Below are 24,302 nucleotides of genomic sequence, written 5' to 3'. Positions count from 1 at the left end.
TTTAATTTCTCAGATTCAGGAAAACTACAGGTAGTTTTTCCTCAACGAACATAATACCCCTTTTTGGTGGTACTCGTATTATCTGAAATGTGTAAACATTTTTCATTGCCTCAAGCATGTAACGTGTGGCCCTACTGGAAATCACGTTTGTCTCTTCACCGTCGACACAGGAGTCAGTATCCGTGTCGGCATCTGTATCTGCCATCTGAGGTAACGGGTGCTTTAGAGCCGCTGACGGCCCATGAGACGTTTGGACAGGCACAAGCTGAGTAGCTGGCTATCTCATGTCATCAACTGTCTTAATACAGAGCTGACACTGTCACGTAATTTTCAACAGTTCATCCACTCAGGTGTCGACCCCCTAGGGGGTGACATCACTATTACAGACAATCTGCTCCGTCTCCACATCATTTTTCTCCTCATACATGTCGACACAACGTACCGACACACAGCACACACACAGGGAATGCTCTGATAGAGGACAGGACCCCACTAGCCCTTTGGGGAGACAGAGGGAGAGTTTGCCAGCACACACCAGAGCGCTATATATATACACAGGGATAACCTTATATAAGTGTTTTTCCCCTTATAGCTGCTGTATACACAATACTGCGCCTAATTAGTGCCCCCCTCTCTTTATTTAACCCTTTCTGCAGTGTAGTGACTGCAGGGGAGAGCCAGGGAGCTTTCCCTCCAACTGAGCTGTGAGGGAAAATGGCGCTTGTGTGCTGAGGAGATAGGCTCCGCCCCTTTTTCGGCAGCCTTTCTCCCGCTTTTTTATGGAATAACTGGCAGGGGTTAAATACATCCATATAGCCCAGGAGCTATATGTGATGTATTTTTAGCCATTAAAATAAGAATTTACTTACCGATAATTCTATTTCTCGTAGTCCGTAGTTGATGCTGGGAACTCCGTAAGGACCATGGGGAATAGCGGCTCCGCAGGAGTCTGGGCACATCTAAAGAAAGCTTTAGGATCACCTGGTGTGCACTGGCTCCTCCCCCTATGACCCTCCTCCAAGCCTCAGTTAGGATACTGTGCCCGGACGAGCGTACACAATAAGGAAGGATCTTGAATCCCGGGTAAGACTCATACCAGCCACACCAATCACACCGTACAACTTGTGATCTGAACCCAGTTAACAGTATGATAGCGTAGGAGCCTCTGAAAAGATGGCTCACAACAATAATAACCCGATTTTTGTAACAATAACTATATACAAGTATTGCAGCCAATCCGCACTTGGGATGGGCGCCCAGCATCCACTACGGACTACGAGAAATAGAATTATCGGTAAGTAAATTCTTATTTTCTCTGACGTCCTAGTGGATGCTGGGAACTCCGTAAGGACCATGGGGATTATACCAAAGCTCCCAAACGGGCGGGAGAGTGCGGATGACTCTGCAACACCGAATGAGAGAACTCCAGGTCCTCCTCAGCCAGGATATCAAATTTTTAGAATTTTACAAACGTATTTGCTCCTGACCAAGTAGCTGCTCGGCCAATTAGCCGAGACCCCTCGGGCATCCGCCCAAGATGAGCCCACCTTCCTTGTGGAGTGGGCATTTACAGATTTTTTGGCTGTGGCAGGCCTGCCACAGAATGTGCAAGCTGAATTGTACTACAAATCCAACGAGCAATAGTCTGCTTAGAAGCAGGAGCACCCAGTTTGTTGGGTGCATACCGGATAAACAGCGAGTCAGATTCCCTGACTCCAGCCGTCCTGGAAACATATATTTTTCCGGGCCCTGACAACGTCTAGCAACTTGGAGTCCTCCAAGTCCCTATTTGCCGCAGGCACCACAATAGGTTGGTTCAGGTGAACGCTGAAACCACCTTAGGGAGAAACTGAGGACGAGTCCTCAAATCTGCCCTGTCCGAATGGAAAATCAGATAAGGGCTTTTACAGGATAAAGACGCCAATTCTGACGCGCGCGTGGCCCAGGCCCGAGCCAACAGCATGACCACTTTTCCTGTGAGATATTTTAACTCCACAGATTTAAGTGGGTCAAACCAATGTGACTTTTTGGAACCCAAAAACTACATTGAGATCCCAAAGTGCCCCTGAAGGCACAAAAGGAGACTGTATATGCAGTACCCCTTTTACAAACGTCTGAACTTCAGGGACTGAAGCTAGTTCTTTTTGGAAGAAAATTGACAGAGCCGAAATTTGAACCTTAATGGACCCCAATTTCAGGCCCATAGACACTCCTGTTTGCAGGAAATGTAGGAATCGACCCAGTTGAATTTCCTCCGTCGGGCCTTACTGGCCTCGCACCACGCAACATATTTTCGCCAAATGCGGTGATAATGTTTTGCGATTACATCCTTCCTGGCTTTGATCAGGATAGGGATGACTTCATCCGGAATGCCTTTTTCCTTCAGGATCCGGCGTTCAACCGCCATGCCGTCAAACGCAGCCGCAGTAAGTCTTGGAACAGACAGGGTCCCTGCTGGAGCAGGTCCCTTCTTAGAGGTAGAGGCCACGGATCCTCCGTGAGCATCTCTTGAAGTTCCGGTCACCAAGTCCTTCTTGGCCAATCCGGAGCCACGAAAATAGTGCTTACTCCTCTCCATCTTATCAATCTCAGTACCTTGGGTATGAGAGGCAGAGGAGGGAACCCATACACTGATTGGTATACCCACAGTGTTACCAGAGCGTCAGCTATTGCCTGAGGGTCCCTTGACCTGGTGCAATACCTGTCGAGTTTTTCCCAACGGTTTATAAACATGTGGAAGACTTCTGGGTGAAGTCCCCACTCTCCCGGGTGGAGGTCGTGCTGAGGAAATCTGCTTCCCAGTTGTCCACTCCCGGAATGAATACTGCTGACAGTGCTATCACATGGTTTTCCGCCCAGCGAAGAATCCTTGCAGCATCTGCCATTGTCCTGCTTCTTGTGGCACCCAGTGTGTTTACGTGGGTGACTGCCGTAATGTTGTCCGACTGGATCAACACCGGCTGACCTTGAAGCAGAGGTCTTGCTAAGCTTAGAGCATTGTAAATGGCCCTTAGCTTCAGGATATTCATGTGAAGTGATGTCTCCAGGCTTGACCATAAGCCCTGGATATTCCTTCCCTGTGTGACTGCTCCCCAGCCTCGCAGGCTGGCATCCGTGGTCACCAGGACCCAGTCCTGAATGCCGAATCTGCGGCCCTCTAGAAGTTGAGCACTCTGCAACCACTACAGGAGGGATACCCTTGTCCTTGGTGACAGGGTTATCCGCTGATGCATCTGAAGATGCGACCCGGACCCTTTGTCCAGTAAGTCCCACTGGAAAGTGCGTGGGATCTGCCAAATGGGATTGCTTCGTAGGAAGCCACCATTTTTTACCCAGAACCCATGTGCATTGATGCACTGAGACTTGGCTCGGTTTTAGGAGGTTCCTGACTATGTCGGATAACTCCCTGGCTTTCTCCTCCGGGAGAAACACCTTTGTTCTGGACTGTGTCCAGGATCATCCCTAGGAACAGAAGACAAGTCATCGGAACCAGCTGCGATTTTGGAATATTGAGAATCCAATCGTGCTGCCGCAACACTACCTCAGATAGTGCTACACCGACCTCCAACTGTTCCCTGGATCTTACCCTTATCAGGGAATCGTCCAAGTAAGGGATAACTAAACTTCCCTTCCTTTGAAGGATTATCATCCTTTCGGCCATTACCTTGGTAAAGACCCGGGGTGCCGTGGACCATCCCTACGGCAGCGTCTAAACCGATAGTGACAGTTCTGTACCATAACCTGAGGTACCCTTGGTGAGAAGGGTAAATTTTGACATGAAGGTAAGCATCCTTGATGTCCCGAGACATCATGTAGTCCCCTTCTTCCAGGTTCGCAATCACTGCTCTGAGTGACTCAATCTTGAATTTGAACCTCTATATGTAAGTGTTCAAATATTTTTGATTTTTAGATTTAGAATCGGTCTCACCGAGCCGTCTGGCTTCGGTACCACAATAGTGTGGGATAATACCCCGTTCCCTGTTGCAGGAGGGGTATCTTGATTATCACCTGCTGGAAATACAGCTTGTGAATGACTTCCAAAACTGCCTCCCTGTCAGAGGGAGACGTCGGTAAAACCGACTTTTGGAAACGGCGAGGGGGAGACGTCTCAAATTCCAATTTGTACCCCTGAGATATTACCTGAAGTATCCCGGCGTCTACTTGCGAGTGAGCCCACTGCGCACTGAAATTCATTGAGAACGGGCTCCCACCTTGTAAAGCCCTAGCGTCATACTGAGGGCTTGGCAGAGGCGGGAAAGGGTTTCTGTTCCTGGGAACTGGCTGATCTCTGCAGCCTTTTTCCTCTCCCTCTGTCACGAGCAGAAAAGAGGAACCTTTTGTCCGCTTGCCAACAAAGGACTGCGCCTGATAATACGGCGTCTTATTTTGAGAGGCGACCTGGGGTACAAACGTGGATATCCCAGCTGTTGCCGTGGCCACCAGGTCTGAAAGACCGACCCCAAAGGTCCCCTTTTTTAAGGCAATACTTCCAAATGCAGTTTGGAATACGCATCACCTGACCACTTTACTGGTAGAATTGGACAACGCACTTATACTTGATGCCAGTCGGCAAATATCCCGCTGTGCATCATGCATATATAGAAATGCATCTTTTAAATTGCTCTATAGGCAATAATATACTGTCCTTATCTAGGATATCAATATTTCCAGTCAGGGAATCTGACCACGCCAACCCAGCACTGCACATCCAGGCTGAGGCGATTGCTGGTCGCAGTATAACACCATTATGTGTGTAAATACATTTTAGGATACCCTCCTGCTTTCTATCAGCAGGATCCTTAAGGGCGGCCATCTCAGGAGAGGGTAGAGCCCTTGTTCTTACAAGCGTGTGAGCGCCTTATCCCCCCTAGGGGGTGTTTCCCAACGCACCCTAACCTCTGGCGGGAAAAGGTATACTGCCAATAACTTTTTTAGAAATTATCAATTGTTATCGGGGGGAAACCCACGCATCATCACACACCTCATTTTATTTCTCAGATTCAGGAAAACTACAGGTAGTTTTTCCTCACCAAACATAATACCCCTTTTTGGTGGTATTCATATCATCAGAAAAGTGTAAACATTTTCCATTGCTTCAATCATGTAATGTGTGGCCCTATTGGAAATCACGGTTGTCTCTTCACCGTCGACACAGGAGTCAGTATCCGTGTCGGCGTCTGTATCTTTTAGAGCCCCTGACGGCCTATGAGACGTCTGGACATGCACAAGCTGAGTAGCCGGCTGTCTCATGTCAACCACTGTCTTTTATACAAAGCTGACACTGTCACGTAATTTCAACAGTACATCCATTCAGGTGTCGACCCCCTAGGGGGTGACATCACTATTACAGACACTCTGCTCCGTCTCCACATCATTTTTCTCCTCATACATGTCGACACAAACGTACCGACACACAGCACACACACAGGGAATGCTCTGATAGAGGACAGGACCCCACTAGCCCTTTTGGGGAGACAGAGGGAGAGTTTGCCAGCACACACCAGAGCGCTATACATATACATATATATATATATATATATATATATATATATATATATATATATATATATATATATATATAGGGATAACCTTATATAAGTGTTTTTCCCCTTATAGCTGCTGTATTGTTTATACTGCGCCTAATTTGTGCCCCCCTCTCTTTTTTAACCCCTTTCTGTAGTGTAGTGACTGCAGGGGAGAGCCAGGGAGCTTCCCTCCAACTGAGCTGTGAGGGAAAATGGCGCCAGGTTGCTGAGGAGATAGGCTCCGCCCCTTTCTCTGCGTCCTTATCATCCGTTTTTCTGTATGTTTTGGCAGGGGTTAAATGCATCCATATAGCCCAGGAGTTATATGTGATGCATTTATTTTAGCCATAAAAGGTTTTTATTGCGTCTCAGGGCGCTGCCCCCCCAGCGCCCTGCACCCTCAGTGACCGGAGTGTGAAGTGTGCTGAGAGCAATGGCGCACAGCTGCGGTGCTGTGCGCTACCTTAAGGAAGACAGGACGTCTTCTCCCGCCGATTTTCCGGACCTCTTCTTTCTTCAGCATCTGTAAGGGGGCCGGCGGCGCGGCTCCGGGACCCATCCAAGCTGGGCCTGTGATCGATCCCTCTGGAGCTAATGTCCAGTAGCCAAGAAGCCCAATCCACTCTGCACGCAGGTGAGTTCGCTTCTTCTCCCCTTAGTCCCACGCTGCAGTGAGCCTGTTGCCAGCAGGACTCACTGAAAATAAAAAACCTAAGATAAACTTTTACTCTAAGCAGCTCAGGAGAGCCACCTAGAGTGCACCCTTCTCGGCCGGGCACAAAAATCTAACTGAGGCTTGGAGGAGGGTCATAGGGGGAGGAGCCAGTGCACACCACCTAGTCCTAAAGCTATTCCCCATGGTCCTTACGGAGTCCCAGCATCCACTTAGGACGTCAGAGAAAAAATGGGTGTGGCCAGTTAAAATAAGAATTTACTTACCGATAATTCTATTTCTCATAGTCCGTAGTGGATGCTGGGACTCCGTCAGGACCATGGGGAATAGCGGGCTCCGCAGGAGACAGGGCACATCTAAATAAAGCTTTTAGGATCACATGGTGCGTACTGGCTCCTCCCCCTATGACCCTCCTCCAAGCCTCAGTTAGGTACTGTGCCCGGACGAGCGTACACAATAAGGAAGGATCTTGAATCCCGGGTAAGACTCATACCAGCCACACCAATCACACCGTACAACTTGTGATCTGAACCCAGTTAACAGTATGATAACAAAAAACGAAGTAGCCTCTGAAAAGATGGCTCACAACAATAGTAATAACCCGATCTTTGTAACAATAACTATGTACAAGTATTGCAGACAATCCGCACTTGGGATGGGCGCCCAGCATCCACTACGGACTATGAGAAATAGAATTATCGGTAAGTTTATTCTTATTTTCTCTAACGTCCTAGTGGATGCTGGGACTCCGTCAGGACCATGGGGATTATACCAAAGCTCCCAAACGGGCGGGAGAGTGCGGATGACTCTGCAGCACCGAATGAGAGAACTCCAGGTCCTCCTTAGCCAGAGTATCAAATTTGTAAAATTTTACAAACGTGTTCTCCCCTGACCACGTAGCTGCTCGGCAAAGTTGTAATGCCGAGACCCCTCGGGCAGCCGCCCAAGATGAGCCCACTTTCCTTGTGGAGTGGGCCTTTACAGATTTAGGCTGTGGCAGGCCTGCCACAGAATGTGCAAGTTGGATTGTGCTACAGATCCAACGTGCAATCGTCTGTTTAGACGCAGGAGCACCCATCTTGTTGGGTGCATACAATATAAACAACGAGTCAGATTTTCTGACTCCAGCTGTCCTTGAAATATATATTTTTAATGCTCTGACAACGTCCAGTAACTTGGAGTCCTCCAAGTCGCTAGTAGCCGCAGGCACCACAATAGGCTGGTTCAAGTGAAAAGCCGAAACCACCTTAGGGAGAAAATGAGGACGTGTCCGCAGTTCTGCCCTGTCCGAATGGAAAATCAGATATGGGCTTTTGTATGATAAAGCCGCCAACTCTGAAACTCTCCTGGCTGAAGCCAGGGCCAATAGCATGGTTACCTTCCATGTAAGGTATTTTAAATCTACCGATTTTAGAGGCTCAAACCAATGAGATTTGAGAAAATTCAAAACTACGTTCAAATCCCACGGTGCCACTGGAGGCACTATTGGGGGTTGTATATGTAGTACACCTTTGACAAAAGTTTGTACTTCAGGCACTGATGCCAATTCCTTCTGGAAGAAGATTGATAAGGCCGAAATTTGAACTTTAATGGACCCCAATTTTAGGCCCATAGACAATCCTGCTTGCAGGAAATGTAAGAATCGACCCAATTGAAATTCTTCCGTTGGAGCCTTCTTGGCCTCACACCACGCAACATATTTTCGCCAAATGCGGTGATAATGTTGTACAGTCACTTCCTTTCTAGCCTTAATCAAGGTAGGAATAACTTCCTCTGGAATGCCCTTTTCTTTTAGAATCCGGCGTTCAACCGCCATGCCGTCAAACGCAGACGCGGTAAGTCTTGGAACATACAAGGTCCCTGCTGAAGCAGATCCCTTCTTAGAGGTAGAGGCCATGGATCCTCCGTGAGCATCTCTTGAAGTTCCGGATACCAAGTTCTTCTTGGCCAGTCCGGAGCCACCAGTATTGTTCTTACTCCTCTTTTCCGTATAATTCTCAGTACCTTTGGTATGAGAGGCAGAGGAGGGAACACATACACTGACTGGTACACCCACGGTGTTACCAGAGCGTCCACAGCTATTGCCTGAGGGTCTCTTGACCTGGCGCAATATCTGTCCAATTTTTTGTTGAGGCGAGACGCCATCATGTCCACCTTTGGTCTTTCCCAACGGTTCACAATCATGTGGAAGACTTCTGGATGAAGTCCCCACTCTCCCGGGTGAAGGTCGTGTCTGCTGAGGAAGTCTGCTTCCCAGTTGTCCACTCCCGGGATGAACACTGCTGACAGTGCTATGACATGATTCTCCGCCCAGCGCAGAATCCTTGCAGCTTCTGTCATTGCTCTTCTGCTTCTCGTGCCGCCTTGTCGGTTTACGTGGGCGACTGCCGTGATGTTGTCCGACTGGATCAACACCGGCTGACCCTGAAGCAGCGATTTTGCCAGGCTTAGAGCATTGTAGATCGCTCTTAGCTCCAGTATATTTATGTGAAGGGACGTCTCCAGGTTTGACCACACGCCCTGGAAGTTTCTTCCCTGTGTGACTGCTCCCCAGCCTCGTAGGCTGGCATCCGTAGTCACCAGGACCCAGTCCTGTATGCCGAATCTGCGGCCCTCTAACAGATGGGCACTCTGCAACCACCACAGGAGAGACAACCTTGTTCTTGGTGACAGTGTTATCCGCTGATGCATGTGCAGATGCGATCCGGACCATTTGTCCAGCAGATCCCACTGAAATGTCCGTGCATGGAATCTGCCGAATGGAATCGCTTCGTAAGAAGCCACCATCTTTCCCAGGACTCTTGTGCATTGATGTACTGACACAGTTCCTGGTTTTAGGAGGTTCCTGACAAGTTCGGATAACTCCCTTGCTTTCTCCTCCGGGAGAAACACCTTTTTCTGAACCGTGTCCAGAATCATTCCCAGGAACAGCAGACGAGTTGTCGGGGTCAATTGAGATTTTGGAAGATTCAGAATCCACCCGTATTGCTGAAGCACTACCTGGGTTAGTGCTACACCGACTTCCAGCTGTTCTCTGGACTTTGCCCTTATCAGGAGATCGTCCAAGTAAGGGATAATTAATACGCCTTTTCTTCGTAGAAGAACCATCATTTCGGTCATTACCTTGGTAAAGACCCGAGGGGCCGTGGACAAACCAAACGGCAGCGTTTGAAACTGATAATGACAGTCTTGTATCACGAACCTGAGATACCCTTGGTGTGAGGGGTAAATTGGGACATGCAGATAAGCATCTTTTATGTCCAGGGACACCATGAAGTCCCCTTCTTCCAGATTCGCTATCACTGCTCTGAGTGACTCCATCTTGAACTTGAATTTCTGTATGTACAGGTTCAAGGATTTCAGGTTTAGAATAGGTCTTACCGAACCGTCCGGCTTCGGTACCACAAATAGTGTGGAATAATACCCCTTTCCCTGTTGTAGGAGGGGTACCTTGACTATCACCTGCTGAGAATACAGCTTGTGAATGGCTTCCAAAACCGACGTCCTTTCTGAGGGAGACGTTGGTAAAGCAGACTTTAGGAACCGGCGAGGGGGAGACCTTTCGAACTCCAACATGTAACCCTGAGATATTATCTGCAGGATCCACGGGTCCACTTGTGAGCGAGCCCACTGATTGCTGAAAATCTTGAGTCGACCCCCCACCGTTCCTGAGTCCGCTTGTAAAGCCCCAGCGTCATGCTGATGGCTTTGTAGAACCCGGGGCGGGCTTCTGGTCCTGGGCAGGGGCTGCTTGCTGCCCTCTCTTACCCTTTCCTCTGCCTCGCGGCAGATAAGACTGTCCTTTTGGTCGCTTGTTTTTATAGGAGCGAAAGGACTGCGGCTGAAAAGACGGTGTCTTTTTCTGTTGGGAGGGGGTCTGAGGTAAAAAAGTGGATTTGCCGGCAGTTGCCGTGGCCACCAGGTCCGAAAGACCGACCCCAAATAATTCCTCTCCTTTATATGGCAATACTTCCATATGCCTTTTGGAATCCGCATCACCTGACCACTGTCGCGTCCATAAACTTCTTCTGGCAGATATGGACATCGCGCTTACTCTTGATGCTAGAGTACAAATATCCCTCTGAGCATCTCGCATATAAAGAAAAGCATCCTTTAATTGCTCTAGAGTCAATAAAATACTGTCCCTATCCAGGGTATCAATATTTTCAGTCAGAGAATCCAACCACACTACCCCAGCACTGCACATCCAGGCTGAGGCTACTGCCGGTCGCAGTATAACACCAGTATGTGTGTATATACTCTTCAGTGTAGTTTCCAGCCTCCTATCTGCTGGATCCTTGAGGGCGGCCGTATCAGGAGACGGCAACGCCACTTGCTTTGATAAACGTGTGAGCGCCTTATCCACCCTAGGGGGTGTTTCCCAGCGCGCCCTAACCTCTGGTAGGAAAGGGTATAATGCCAATAACTTCTTGGAAATTAGCAGTTTTCTATCTGGGTTAACCCACGCTTCGTCACACACGTCATTCAATTCCTCTGATTCTGGAAAAGCTACAGGTAGTTTTTTTCACCCCCCACATAATACCCCTTTTTGAGGTACCAGCAGTATCAGAGATCTGCAAAGCCTCCTTCATTGCCGTGATCATATAACGTGTGGCCCTATTGGAAAATACGTTTGTTTCTTCACCGTCGACACTAGATTCATCTGTGTCGGTACCCGTGTCGACTGACTGAGGTAAGGGACGTTTTACAGCCCCTGACGGTGTCTGAGACGCCTGAGCCGGTACTAACTGGTTTTCCGGCCGTCTCATTTCGTCAACTGACTTTTGTAATGTGCTAACATTATCACGTAATTCCATAACTAAAGCCATCCATTCCGGTGTCGACTCCCTAGGGGGTGACATCACCATTACCGGCAATTGCTCTGCCTCCACACCAACATCGTCCTCATACATGTCGACACACACGTACCGACACACAGCAGCCACACAGGGAATGCTCTAATCGAAGACAGGACCCTCTTAGCCCTTTGGGGAGACAGAGGGAGAGTTTGCCAGCACACACCAAAAGCGCTATAAATGTATATAAACAACCCTAGAAGGTGTTGTTTTTGATATAAGCGCTTTTAATATATCAATATCGCCAAATTATGCCCCCCTTCTCTTTGTTACCCTGTTTCTGTAGTGCAGTGCAGGGGAGAGTCCTGGGAGCCTTCCTCACCAGCGGAGCTGAGCAGGAAAATGGCGCTGAGTGCTGAGGAGAATAAGCTCCGCCCCTTTTTCGGCGGGCTTTTCTCCCGGGTTTTAAGAAAACTGGCCTGGGTTAAATACATACATATAGCCTTAATGGCTATATGTGATGTATTTATTTTGCCACTAAAGGTATTTAATATTGCTGCCCAGGGCGCCCCCAGCAGCGCCCTGCACCCTCCGTGACTGAATCAGTGAGACGTGTAGCAACAATGGCGCACAGCTGCAGTGCTGTGCGCTACCTTCATGAAGACTGAGGAGTCTTCTGCCGCCTGCTTTCCGGACCTCCGTCTTCAGCGTCTGTAAGGGGGATCGGCGGCGCGGCTCCGGGACGAACCCCAGGAGGACCTGTGTTCCGACTCCCTCTGGAGCTAAGTGTCCAGTAGCCTAAGACTCCAATCCATCCTGCACGCAGGTGAGTTGGAAATCTCTCCCCTAAGTCCCTCGATGCAGTGATCCTGTTGCCAGCAGGATTCACTGAGATTTAAACCTAAAAAAAACTTTTTCTAAGCAGCTCTTTAGGAGAGCCACCTAGATTGCACCCTTCTCGGACGGGCACAAAAACCTAACTGAGGCTTGGAGGAGGGTCATAGGGGGAGGAGCCAGTACGCACCATGTGATCCTAAAAGCTTTATTTAGATGTGCCCTGTCTCCTGCGGAGCCCGCTATTCCCCATGGTCCTGACGGAGTCCCAGCATCCACTAGGACGTTAGAGAAAATGGGACGTGATACACATATGCCCCCAATAGTGCGGTGCCAGATCCACAATTGCCCCCACAGTGCCAGGTATACAAATGCCCCCACAGTGCCAGGTATACAAATGCCCCACACAGTGCCAGGTATACAAATGCCCCTCACAGTGCCAGGTATACAGATGCCCCCACAGTGCCAGGTGTACAAATGCCCCCCACAGTGCCAGGTATACAAATGCCCCCCACAGTGCCAGGTATACAGATGCCCCCCACAGTGCCAGGTATACAGATGCCCCCACAGTGCCAGGTATACAGATGCCCCCACAGTGCCAGGTATGCAGATGCCCCCACAGTGCCAGGTATACAAATGCCCCCACAGTGCCAGGTATACAAATGCCCCCACAGTGCCAGGTATACAAATGCCCCCACAGTGCCAGGTATACAAATGCCCCCACAGTGCCAGGTATACAAATGCCCCCACAGTGCCAGGTATACAAATGCCCTCACAGTGCCAGGTATACAGATGCCCCCCACAGTGCCAGGTATGCAGATGCCCCCACAGTGCCAGGTATACAGATGCCCCCCACAGTGCCAGGTATGCAGATGCCCCCACAGTGCCAGGTATGCAGATGCCCCCACAGTGCAAGGTATACAGATGCCCCCCACAGTGCCAGGTATGCAGTTGCCCCCCACGGTGCCAGGTATGCAGTTGCCCCCCACGGTGCCAGGTATGCAGTTGCCCCCCACGGTGCCAGGTATGCAGTTGCCCCCCACGGTGCCAGGTATGCAGTTGCACTCCCCCCTCCCCTCCGTGCTGCTTACCTGAGACACGGAGGAGAGCGCGGCTGTCGAGTGGAAGCGGCGGCGCCGTGTAGTACTTCAAACCAGCCGCCGGTTCGAGAGCCAATCAGAGCTCGCGGACCGGCAGCCGCGGCTCCTGATTGGCTGCCGGTCCGCGAGCTCTGATTGGCTCACGGACCGGCGGCTGGTTTGAAGTTCTACACGCCGCTGGTCCCACTCGACACAGCCGCGCTCTCCTCCATCTCCCTGTGCTGACAGCTGAGACACGCTGCCGCCGGACTGAGCGGCAGCGTGTCTCACTGACAAGCTGGTGGGCCGGACCATACGGCTTTGCGGGCCGTATACGGCCCGCGGGCCGGAGGTTCCCCACTCCTGTGTTATGTAGATGGCAGGTATAGTAATATTAATCTTTCACTGTATATGAAGGTATAGTAAAGTTACCTTATTTATTAAATGTTGCAACTTTTCTCAATATCGTGGCTGTCACATCAGATAAACATGTATCCACTGTGTATTAATTTCATAATACAGTTGGCGATATGCCCACAGTACCACATATGACCCCACAGTGCCATGTGCCCACAATGCTAGATATGACCCCACAGTGCCAGATACAGATACGCCCCCACTGTGCCATGTGCCCAGTGCCAGATATGCCCCCAGTGCCACATATGACCCTACAGTGCCAGATACAAATATGACCCCCACAGTGCTAGATATGCCCCCACAGTGCCATATGCCCACAGTGCCAGATATGCCCCCATAGTACTGCTCACCGTTTTGCTGTGTGTGGAGAGCGCAGCGCGCGCCTCTCCTGCCTGCCGCCCTGCCTCTCAGTCTGGTCTCCGACGGTGATGGCAGCTTGTATATCTCAAATCAGGCACCGGTCCGCAAGCTCTGATTGGCTAACGAACCGGCACCGGATTTGAGCTATATACTCCGCCGTCAATGCCGGAGACCAGACTGTGGGGCAGGGCGACAGGCAGGAGAGGCGCGCGCTGCGCTCTCCTCGTGTGAATGGGCGGCAGATCGCGATCGACTGTTTGGCCACGCCTGCACTTACATATGTGATTAGTATTCCACAAGGACAGCTCTCCCAATAAAAGTTGTCCTTTGCGATGCACTACCATCACTGGATACCGGATATCATATGGCAGCCGCGGGGCATGCTGGGAGGGATTTGATCAGATCCCTCTCACTTCACAGTGCAGAAAGAAGCCCATAGGCTTTTATAGGGAAACGCCAGCTACTCTCTGCACCGAAGACCCGGGATGCAGAGCTTGGTACATATGGAAACGCGGTAAAACCCTGAAAACAGAGTTTCGCCCGCATTTTTCTTCTAGTTCATCCCGTCCTGTGATATAAACGGGCCCTAGCGCATTACGCCGACGCACACGTCGTCTATAGCTTATGCATGAATAACCTACGGGAGAAATGCGCTAGCGGCATTGCCATTAAATCAAATACAGGTTATGGGGAACGTATAGTGATATAGCGGTCAGACATATCTGGTGTAATGTGCCCTGCTGTCTACCAGTGTGTATGGGTGCAGGGATATATCCCTTATACACAGCAATCACTATACTATTATAGAGAGAGGAGGATATTACACAGCAGTGCAGGCAATGAGAGAAGCTGCCCCCCGACTAGCAGCACACATGATGAGGGGGGCGGGGGCACATCTGGGTCACGTGCTGGGGCAGGAGCCGCCAGTTACTCCACCCCTTCCCTACACACAGGAGTACACTGCCCACTCCACCGTACATTCTACCCCACTCAGCCCCAGGGCCCGCACACACTAAGCGGCGGCTCACCTCACTGACTCCACGCAACTGCCGGCCCAGGCTTTCAATCACCGCGCACGTTCCCGCTCTCCCGCCATCTGCTGCTTTGTGAGCGAGCGCTCGCCGGGTGGTCAGTCAGTCAAGGGGGGCGCGCCCGCGAGATTACACTGGGCGGGGACACGATGGACTAAGGGAGGTTTGTGGGCGGCGACACAATGCAACGGGCTGGAGACTGGGCGGGGACACGAGGGAATAGGGGAGGAGATTCGGCGAGGACACGGGGACGCGCAGCTTTCTCCCATCGAGCTGGGTTCCCGCCACGGACGTTGCCGCTCTCGTGACGTCGCCGAGTCATGTGACTGTCCAGCAGTAGTGGCGGCGCTCAGGTGACGTCCCATAATGGGAGAAACTAGATCCCCTTTAGTTTCAGTAACTGAAGAGGAACTTATGATAAGCCCTCTATTTCCCCTTCTGTTTATGTACGTTTTTTACCCCCTGCTGTTCAGATGCAGAATTAGAAGTGGATCTACCTCATTGTTTATAAAAACAATAATTCCACTTCAGTTAATGTTACAGCTATATCTACTGCACGGGAAATAACATTCGCCCCCTACAGGTCAGGAATGGAATTAGAAGTAGATCTTTCTCATTACATGATATTTGGTACACTTAGACCCCTTTCACATCGCACAAATAACCATACTTGCCTACTTTTGAAAAAGCATTTCAGGGAGATTGTGAAAGTAACACCTATGAGCGCAGGCGAGTACTACTACATCGGGGAGGCGTGTCATGAAAATGACTTACATCCAAATGTAAATGAGCCCCAAAGTTACTAAGATCTATTTGTTGAAGAAAAGACACTGATATTTTGCAGGATTTGTTTGTGTATTGTGTCTTACAAGAGGTTCAATATACTGTAAGGGGCCATAGGGATCCATTGTGCCTTATAACCAATGCAGGGAAATGGCACTAAGGATCCCATTTGAATGTATGTATCTCTGATTTATTTTTCCCCCAAGAATGAGGGAGATTGATGGACTTTTCAGGGAGTGAGGGAGATTGCTGCTATTTCAGGGAGTCTCCTGCAGAATGAGGGAGGGTAGGCAACTATGACAAATAACCCGGTACCGACACGGCATATTGCCGTGTCGAACCGGGTCAGTGTGCGATGTGAAAGCACACTGGCCGATTTAGCGGGTCGCCTGACCCGGTAAGTCAACTCGGTAAAAAAGAAGGGTTTTACCCCATACCCTCCAACTGTACCTTTTTAATAGGTACAGTACCTTTTTTTCATGGTCTGTACCGATTTTTGACTCTCCAAACTTCCATTGAAAGTATAGGAAAAGGGGCGTGGCCACGCCCCCTTTACCCGCGGACACGCCCCTTTTCCGGATTTGTACCGATTTTTCTGTGTAAAATGTTGGAGGGTATGTTACCCGGGTTGATTACCGGGTCAGGTGCGGTGTGAATAGGAGCCGTGTCGATGCAACACGGTTCCCATTCACAGCATAGGGAGAGGCGGCGCTGGAGATAAGCTCATCCCCCGGCGCCGCCTCCATACCCGCCCCTGCTGCTCCCTCCGCTGCTATGGCAACCGACCCGGTATATTGCCGGGTCGGAAAGCCAGCAGCGGAGTGCAAATGCCGGATCCCACCCGGTAAGTACACGTTTGTCTTACCGGGTAGGATCCGGCATTTGCAGTCTGAATGCAGCATTATAAAGGAGTATCCCCTCTACCATTGTACCAAATATGGGGTGAATCGGTCCGGTAGAACCGGAGATATGCAGGGCTAAACATGGCAAATTTATGGCCCACTTAGGGAACTGGAGCGACTGTAAGCGTCAGCCGGTGTCTTGTGAACCTGTTCCGAAACAAAAATCTCTACTTGGAAAAAAGGAAAAAAGCACCTCAACTTCTTCCGACCGGTGCATGAGATGTTTTTGAATCCGGGGAACGACCCGGTCCCGGTTGGCTTAATAGTCCGCATATCCCATTGCGGTGCTGTTCAGCTGAGGCCAACCTAGGGAACCAGAGTATTTGTGCACTTGAGCCAGTGTCCTGGGAACTTGCGCTGAAACAAAACTCTGTACTTAGAAAAAAGCACCTCAACAACTTTTGACCGGTGCATGGGTGTGTTTGAACCCTGGGGGGTCACAGTCCCGGAGGGCTTAATAGTCCAGAAATTAGGGGGTGGGGGGAGGCCCAGTTCCTTCCAGTGTACCGATTTCCCCCAAACCTCGCCCATTTCTAGATAGACATCCTGGGGGCATGTCTGGCAATTTTGGTGTGATTCTGATTTATGGAACATGGTCAACCAACCGGAGAACGGCAAGGACTTTACCCCGTCAGAGCCCGGGTAAGTCAATGGCAAAGTACCGGTGCCTGGATGTCCTAGATCTCCGGTTCTGGAGGAGTTATTTACATAAAATTTAGACAGGTAGATGAGTATCCGCTCTATCAGTGTACCAAATCTGGGCTGATTTGGTCCAGCAGAACTGGATATAGACCGGCAAAGTGACGTTTCTCTACCCGGGAGAGGACGGGTTAAGCCCTGCCCAAGTACTGGTGACTGAAAGTCATGTATCTCTGGTTCTAGATAAGCTAAATACTTTCAGAACCGAAAAATATAGACCGGCAAAGTCACCAATCTCTACCCAGGCACAGCCTGGGTAAAGTCAATGGGAAAGTACCAATACCTGGAAGTCCTGTAACTCCGATTCTGAAGGAGCTAATTACATGAAAATTGTTAGACATCTAAATCCCCTCTACTAGCGTGCCAAATCTGGGGTGATTCGGTCCAGCAGAACCAGCGATATAGACCAGCAAAGTGACCTCTCTCTACCCGGGAGAGGACGGGTTAAGTTCTGACCAAGTACCGGTGACTGGAAGTCCTGGATCTCCTGTTCTGAAGGAGGTAAATTTGGTACACTAATAGCCAAGTATCCCCTCTTCTAGTGTGCCAAATTTGGGATAAATCGATCTGGTAGAACAGGAGATATAGACCATTAAAGTTACCACCACTCACTTATTCACAGAAATGCATTGGATGAAAGATAGGCCCCAACCGCATCCTGCCTCGATTTTGCTCATTCCCTGGGATATATTGGTTTCGTTGTAATTTGAATGCTGAATATTTCTGCTTTCAGGGGAAACCGGAACCAAGTTTCTATGTGCCCGGAATTAAAGGTTATGACCCGTTAAGTAAGCAAAAAAAGCTTTGCCATTGTAAGTCAATGGGACCGAATGGACCGGATTTGAGCCCGAAAAATATCCGGTTCAAAAAAAGTTTTTAGAAAATGGAGAGATACGTTTTGAAGAGGGGGAGCTCAGCTTTCAAACCCCATATTTGTAGACCTTCAGGAACCAGAGCTACACAATTTGAAAACCCAAGTTAATTTTGAACTGCGGTTCTGCAACTTTGAGCTTGAATATCTACGGTTCTGGATGGGCTAGGTTTCAACGGTTCCTGAATCCCCAGGGTCCCCTCTTTCCAACGAGCCCCTTCTCATAATTTTAGGGTGCACGGGGGCGGAACGCGGTCAAGCCGCCACTCACTAGTCCAGTTTCCAAAGTGAGGATTTGGTCATTTTTTTAACTTTTGGCCAGGGGGTCAAATTTGAATGGTTGGATCTCTGGTTCCCGAGTATGTAGAGACATGCGTTCAGTGTCCCCTGATAGCTTAGAGTCCCCTTTAATTTTAGAGTCTACAACTGAATATATAACCCTAAAGTTGGAAGAGATATCAGAGTTGAACCGCAAATTAACGGGTCTCATTATAGTCTATCGTATTTCGGTCAAGTTTGAACAGTTGTATCTCCGGTTCCTGTGGTCTTTAAAAAATCCAAGATTAGTTTTGTAGCGCTGGATCTCTTTTCTCAGCATACCAATCTGCTTGTATATAGGGTGTCATTCCGAGTTGATCGCACGCTGCATCTTTTTGCAGCCCGTGTGATCAACTACACGCCGCCTATGGTTTTCTTGCATAGCAAGGATGCGATCACTTGTGCAGCCCTGCTATGCAAATAAAGTTTTGTGCAGAAAAAGACCAGGGTATGAGTTACTTACCCTGTGCGATGAATCCAGCATTGATGGTCCTGGAATTGACGTCAGACATCCGCCCTCCAAACGCCTGCGTTCGCCGCCCCACTCCCAGAAAACGGTCAGTTGACGCCCCGGAACGCCTTCCTCCTGTCAAACTTCTTGCGGTCGTCACTGCGACCGCTTTCTTCAATAGTGGCACCATTGCCTGGCGACGCCGGACAATGACGCGCCTGCCCAATACAATCGCAGCGCATGCGCAGTTCCGACCCGATCGCACAGCTGCGACGAAGCACAGCGTGTGATCGGGTCGGAATGACCCCCATAGACTCCAAAGAACCTCCTATAGTGATTATATGTTTTGTAGTCCTGGATCTCTTCTCTCAGCATACCAATCTGCTTGTATATAGACCCCAAGGAACCGAAGCTACACCGGTTGGAAGCCGGTGACCATAACAGTGAACTGCTCCATTACAGTCTATAGTAATTCTACGTTTTGTAGCCCTAGATCTCTTCTCTCAGCTAACCGTGAACCGCTCCATTAAAGTCAACTTTGCCCTGTTGCATCTCCGGTTCCAGGGGGTCCATAAAAAAAATAGGATTTTAATACCTACCGGTAAAACATTTTCTCTTAGTACGTAGAGGATGCTGGGAACTCCAAAAGGACCATGGGGTATAGACGGGATCCGCAGGAGACATGGGCACACTATAAGACTTTAGAATGGTGTGCACTGGCTCCTCCCCCTATGCCCCTCCTCCAGACCTCAGTTATAGGAACTGTGCCCAGAGGAGACGAACATTTCGAGGAAAAGGATTTTGTTAAACTAAGGGTGAGATACATACCAGCTCACACAACACCACACTGTTGTAAACGTCGATTTACATATAGGACTAAAAGCAACACTTTAAAAACACATTAAATACACTTTAAAATGGAGCCGCTGTGGCCACTTGTGATCAAACCTTAGCCTGCGTACTTTTTACACCGTTAGCGTACAAAGCCCCGTACCGTGTACGTACTTTGCGTACAAACACTGCGCTGGCCGTACAAAGTACACGCAGTGAGTACACACCCAAAGACACGCCATGAGTGCTCTGCAGCTACAAGTGTGACTGAAATACACTTATAACCTTAGCAGGGAAAAGAGACACGACACCAGATTGTATTTAAGATGCTGGGTTCCGACACACCAACATATAATTGCTGAAAGGGGGTTACAATAACAACAATACAATACAATACAACAGAATAATGGCTACAGTCAATGGTACATACGTTTTGGTTTCGCCTGCGCTTCCCGGCTCGGTCCTCAGTCATCAAGGTAGATGACCTTCAGAGTCTGTGTGTGACCAGGCATGCAGCTGGCTTTTTATACAATAGTCCAAAACCTAACACAATGGAAACTGTAATATTTGTCCATTGGACACAGTGATGGTCATTTACAGTACAGGAGAGGTCATAGGTCGGTTTGAATAGGTGGGCGATGTCTGTTCCAGGTGCACTTGCAGATGGTCTCCTCTGGGTTCCCGCCGCATACCAAGTGTACAGTAAATACAGTTAATATTTATATTCTGCTCCTGCGCATAACTATTCGCAGGAGCGTGCGATCTTCTGCAAACCAACACCGGAATATTGCTCTTAAAATACCCTACAGCTAGATACCAAACACCACCTTATAACCTAGTGCTGTCCCCTCCTATCCTGTAAAGGTGAATCCCTTTGTTCTGATACCATTTAAACTAGTGTAATTTGCTGGTGTGGTGCAGGGAGACTATGTGTACATTGTGCACTATTTGGATTAAATATGTAATGTGTTTTTATGTCTTTTCCATGCGATTACAAACACTACCGTAATTACTCATACCACGCGCTAATACACAGGACCACGGGTGCGACCATACGTAAATTGCGAATATGTGCACGCATGGCAGAACAAGTACGCGCACGGAGGCCATCTGTGTGTAGTTTGTACGTGATGTGTGTACTGCAATATTTTTCGACTTCGACACCGTACAACATGGCATTTAATTAAACCCAGTTAACAGTGTGAAAAAAAAACAGATCAGCAACAGCCTGACCCCTACCAAACACAACCTTTGTGTAACTTAAGCAATAACTATATACAAGTACTGCAGATAGAGTCCGCACTGGGACGGGCGCCCAGCATCCTCCACAGACTAAGAGAAAAGGATTTACCGGTAGATTATTAAAATCCTATTTTCTCCTTCATCCTAGAGGATGCTGGGGACTCCAAGAGGAAAATACCAAAGCTCCAAACCGGGCGGGAGAGTGCGGATGACTCTGCAGCACCGATTGAGCAAACATGAGGTCCTCATCAGCCAGCGTAACAAACTTGCAAAAGTGTTTGACCCCGACCAAGTAGCTGCTCGGCAAAGCTGTAATGCTGAGACGCCTCAGACAGCCGCCCAAGATGAGCCCACCTTCCTAGTGGAACGGCAATCCAGCCGTAAAATGAGCCTGCTGAATCGTATTACAGATCCACAGCGCAATAGTCTGCTTAGAAGTAGGAGCGCCAACCTTGTTGGACGCATATAGGACAAACAGCGCCTCACCCAAGCCGTTCTGGCTACATACATTTTCAAAGCTCTGACAACATCAAGAGACTTTGAATCAGCCAAGGCTTCAGTAGCCACAGGCACCACAATAGGTTGGTTCATATGAAACGAAGAAACCACCTTCGGTAGAAAATGTTGACGAGTTCTCAACTCCGCTCTATCCTCATGGAAGATCAGATAGGGGCTTTTGTAAGACAAAGCCGCCAATTCGGACACCCGCCTTGCAAGGCCAATAGCATGACCACTTCCCAAGTGAGAAATTTCAACTCAACCATTTGTAAAGGTTCAAACCAATGTGACGTAAGGAACTGTAACACCACGATAAGGTCCCATGGAGCCACTGGGGGCACAAATGGAGGTTATATGTGTACTAGTGATGTGCACCGGAAATTTTTCGGGTTTTGTGTTTTTGTTTTGGATTCGGTTCCGTGGCCGTGTTTTGGATTCGGACGCATTTTGGCAAAACCTCCCTGAAAATTTTATGTCAGATTCGGGTGTGTTTTAGATTCAGGTGTTTTTTTTACAAAAAAACCCTCAAAAACAAGTTAAATCATAGAATTTGGGGGTCATTTTGATCCCAAAGTATTATTAACCTCAATAACCATAATTTACACTCATTTCCAGTCTATTCTGAATACCTCACACCTCACAATATTATTTTTAGTCCTAATGTTTGCACCGAGGTCGCTGGATGACTAAGCTAAGCGACCCAAGTGGCCGACACAAACACCTGGCCCATCTAGGAGTGGCACTGCAGTGTCAGACAGGATGGCAGATTAAAAAAATTGTCCCCAAACAGCACATGATGCAAAGAATAAAAGAGGTGCACCAAGGTCGCTAGATAGCTAAGCTAAGCGACCCAAGTGGCCGACACAAACACCTGGCTCATCTAGGATTGGCACTGCAGTGTCAGACAGGATGGCAGATTTAAAAAATAGGCCCCAAACAGCACATGATGCAAAGAAAAAAAGAGGCGCACCAAGGTGGCTGTTTGACTAAGCTAAGCGACACAAGTGGCCGACACAAACACCTGGCCCATCTAGGAGTGGCACTGCAGTGTCAGACAGGATGGCACTTCAAAAAAATAGTCCCCAAACAGCATATGATGCAAAGAAAAAAGAGGCGCAATGAGGTAGCTGGGTGACTAAGCTAAGCGACCCAAGTGGCCGACACAAACACCTGGCCCATCTAGGAGTGGCACTGCAGTGTCAGACAGGATGGCAGATTTAAAAAATAGGCCCCAAACAGCACATGATGCAAAGAAAAAAAAGAGGTGCACCAAGGTTGCTGGATGGCTAAGCTAAGCGACCCAAGTGGCCGACACAAACACCTGGCCCATCTAGGAGTGGCACCGCAGTGTCAGACAGGATGGCACTTCAAAAAATAGGCCCCAAACAGCATATGATGCAAAGAAAAAAAGAGGTGCACCAAGGTCGCTGGATGGCTAAGCTAAGCGACCCAAGTGGCCGACACAAACACCTGGCCCGTCTAGGAGTGGCACTGCAGTTTTCTAGCGAGAGGATGAGTGCTTCCATCCTCATGTGAATCTGAACCACTAGCCATGAACATAGGCCAGGGTCTCAGTCGTTCCTTGCCACTCCGTGTCGTAAATGGCATATTGGCAAGTTTACGCTTCTCATCAGACACTTTTAATTTTGATTTTTGGGTCATTTTACTGAACTTTTGTAGTATACTTGACGACACAGAGGTAGAGTAGTGGACTACTGTACTGTACTGCTATATATATACTGGTGGTCAGCAAAATTCTGCACTGTCCACCTACTATATACTGCACACTACTAAAATGCAGCACAGGTATGGATGCATAGTATACTTGACGACACAGAGGTAGAGCAGTGGCCTACTGTACCGTACTGCTATATATTATATAGTGGTGGTCAGCAAAATTATGCACTGTCCTCCTAATTATATATATATATATATATATATATATATATAGTTACTGTGCAAAACTTAAATGCACCACAGGTATGGATGGGATAGTATACTTGACGACACAGAGGTAGGTAGAGCAGTGGCCTACTGTACCGTACTGCTATATATTATATACTGGTGGTCAGCAAAATTCTGCACTGTCCTCCTACTATATACTGCAACGCAGCACAGCTATGGAGCGTTTTTCAGGCAGAGAACGTATAGTGGTGGTCACTGGTCTGCAAAACTCTGCACTGTCCTCCTACTATATAATACTGTTGGTCCCCAGTCCCCACAATAAAGCAATTAGCACACTGAGCACAGATATTTGCAGCACACTGAGCACAGATATGGGGCGTTTTTTAGGCAGAGAACGTAGATATTTGCAGCACACTGAGCACAGATATTTGCAGCACACTGAACATAGAAACTGAGAGGACGCCTGCCACGTCCTCTCACGATCATCTACAATGAGCGAGTGAAAAATGGCGGTGACGCGCGGCTCCTTATATAGAATACGAATCTCGCGAGAATCTGACCGCGGGATGATGACGTTCGGGCGCGCTCGGGTTAACTGAGAAAGGCGGGAGAATCCGAGTCTGCTCGGACCCGTGCAAAAAAGGGTGAAGTTCAGGGGGGGTTCGGATTCCGAGGAACCGAACCCGCTCATCACTAATGTGTATTACGCCTTTCACGAACGTCTGAACTTCAGGAAGCGAGGCCAATTCCCTTTGAAAGAAAATTGATAAAGCCGAAACCTGCACTTTAATGGAGCCTAACTTCAGTCCCGCACCACACCTGCTTGCAAAAAGTGGAGAAACCGCCTCAGGTGAAACTCTTCTGTAGGAGCCTTCTTGGATTCACACCAAGACACATATTTTCTCCAGATACGGTGATAATGCTTCGCCGTCACCTCCTTTCTAGCCTTAAGTAGGGTGGGGATGATTTCCCCGGGAATACCCTTCCTAGCTAGGATTTGGCGTTCAACCGCCATGCTGTCAACGCAACCGCGGTAAGTCCTGGAACACGCACGGCCCTTGCTGTAGCAGATCCTCTCTTAGAGGAA

General features: G+C 48.9%; 1 protein-coding gene across 1 annotated transcript in view; it reads right to left on the bottom strand.

The window, feature by feature from the left end:
• The window catches only part of LOC134935966 (zinc finger protein 84-like), a 47,733-nt gene extending 32,690 nt beyond the window's left edge, over positions 1 to 15,043 (bottom strand). The window contains exon 1 of the mRNA XM_063930827.1: positions 14,713 to 15,043. The gene's annotated coding sequence lies outside the window, so the exon portion shown is untranslated. The remainder of the gene's footprint in view (positions 1 to 14,712) is intronic.
• Between the last annotated feature and the right edge of the window lie 9,259 nt (positions 15,044 to 24,302).

This window comes from Pseudophryne corroboree, chromosome 6 (genome assembly GCF_028390025.1).
Source record: "Pseudophryne corroboree isolate aPseCor3 chromosome 6, aPseCor3.hap2, whole genome shotgun sequence".
NCBI classification, from domain to species: Eukaryota; Metazoa; Chordata; class Amphibia; order Anura; family Myobatrachidae; genus Pseudophryne; species Pseudophryne corroboree.
This window is presented reverse-complemented; position numbering and strand designations above follow the sequence as displayed.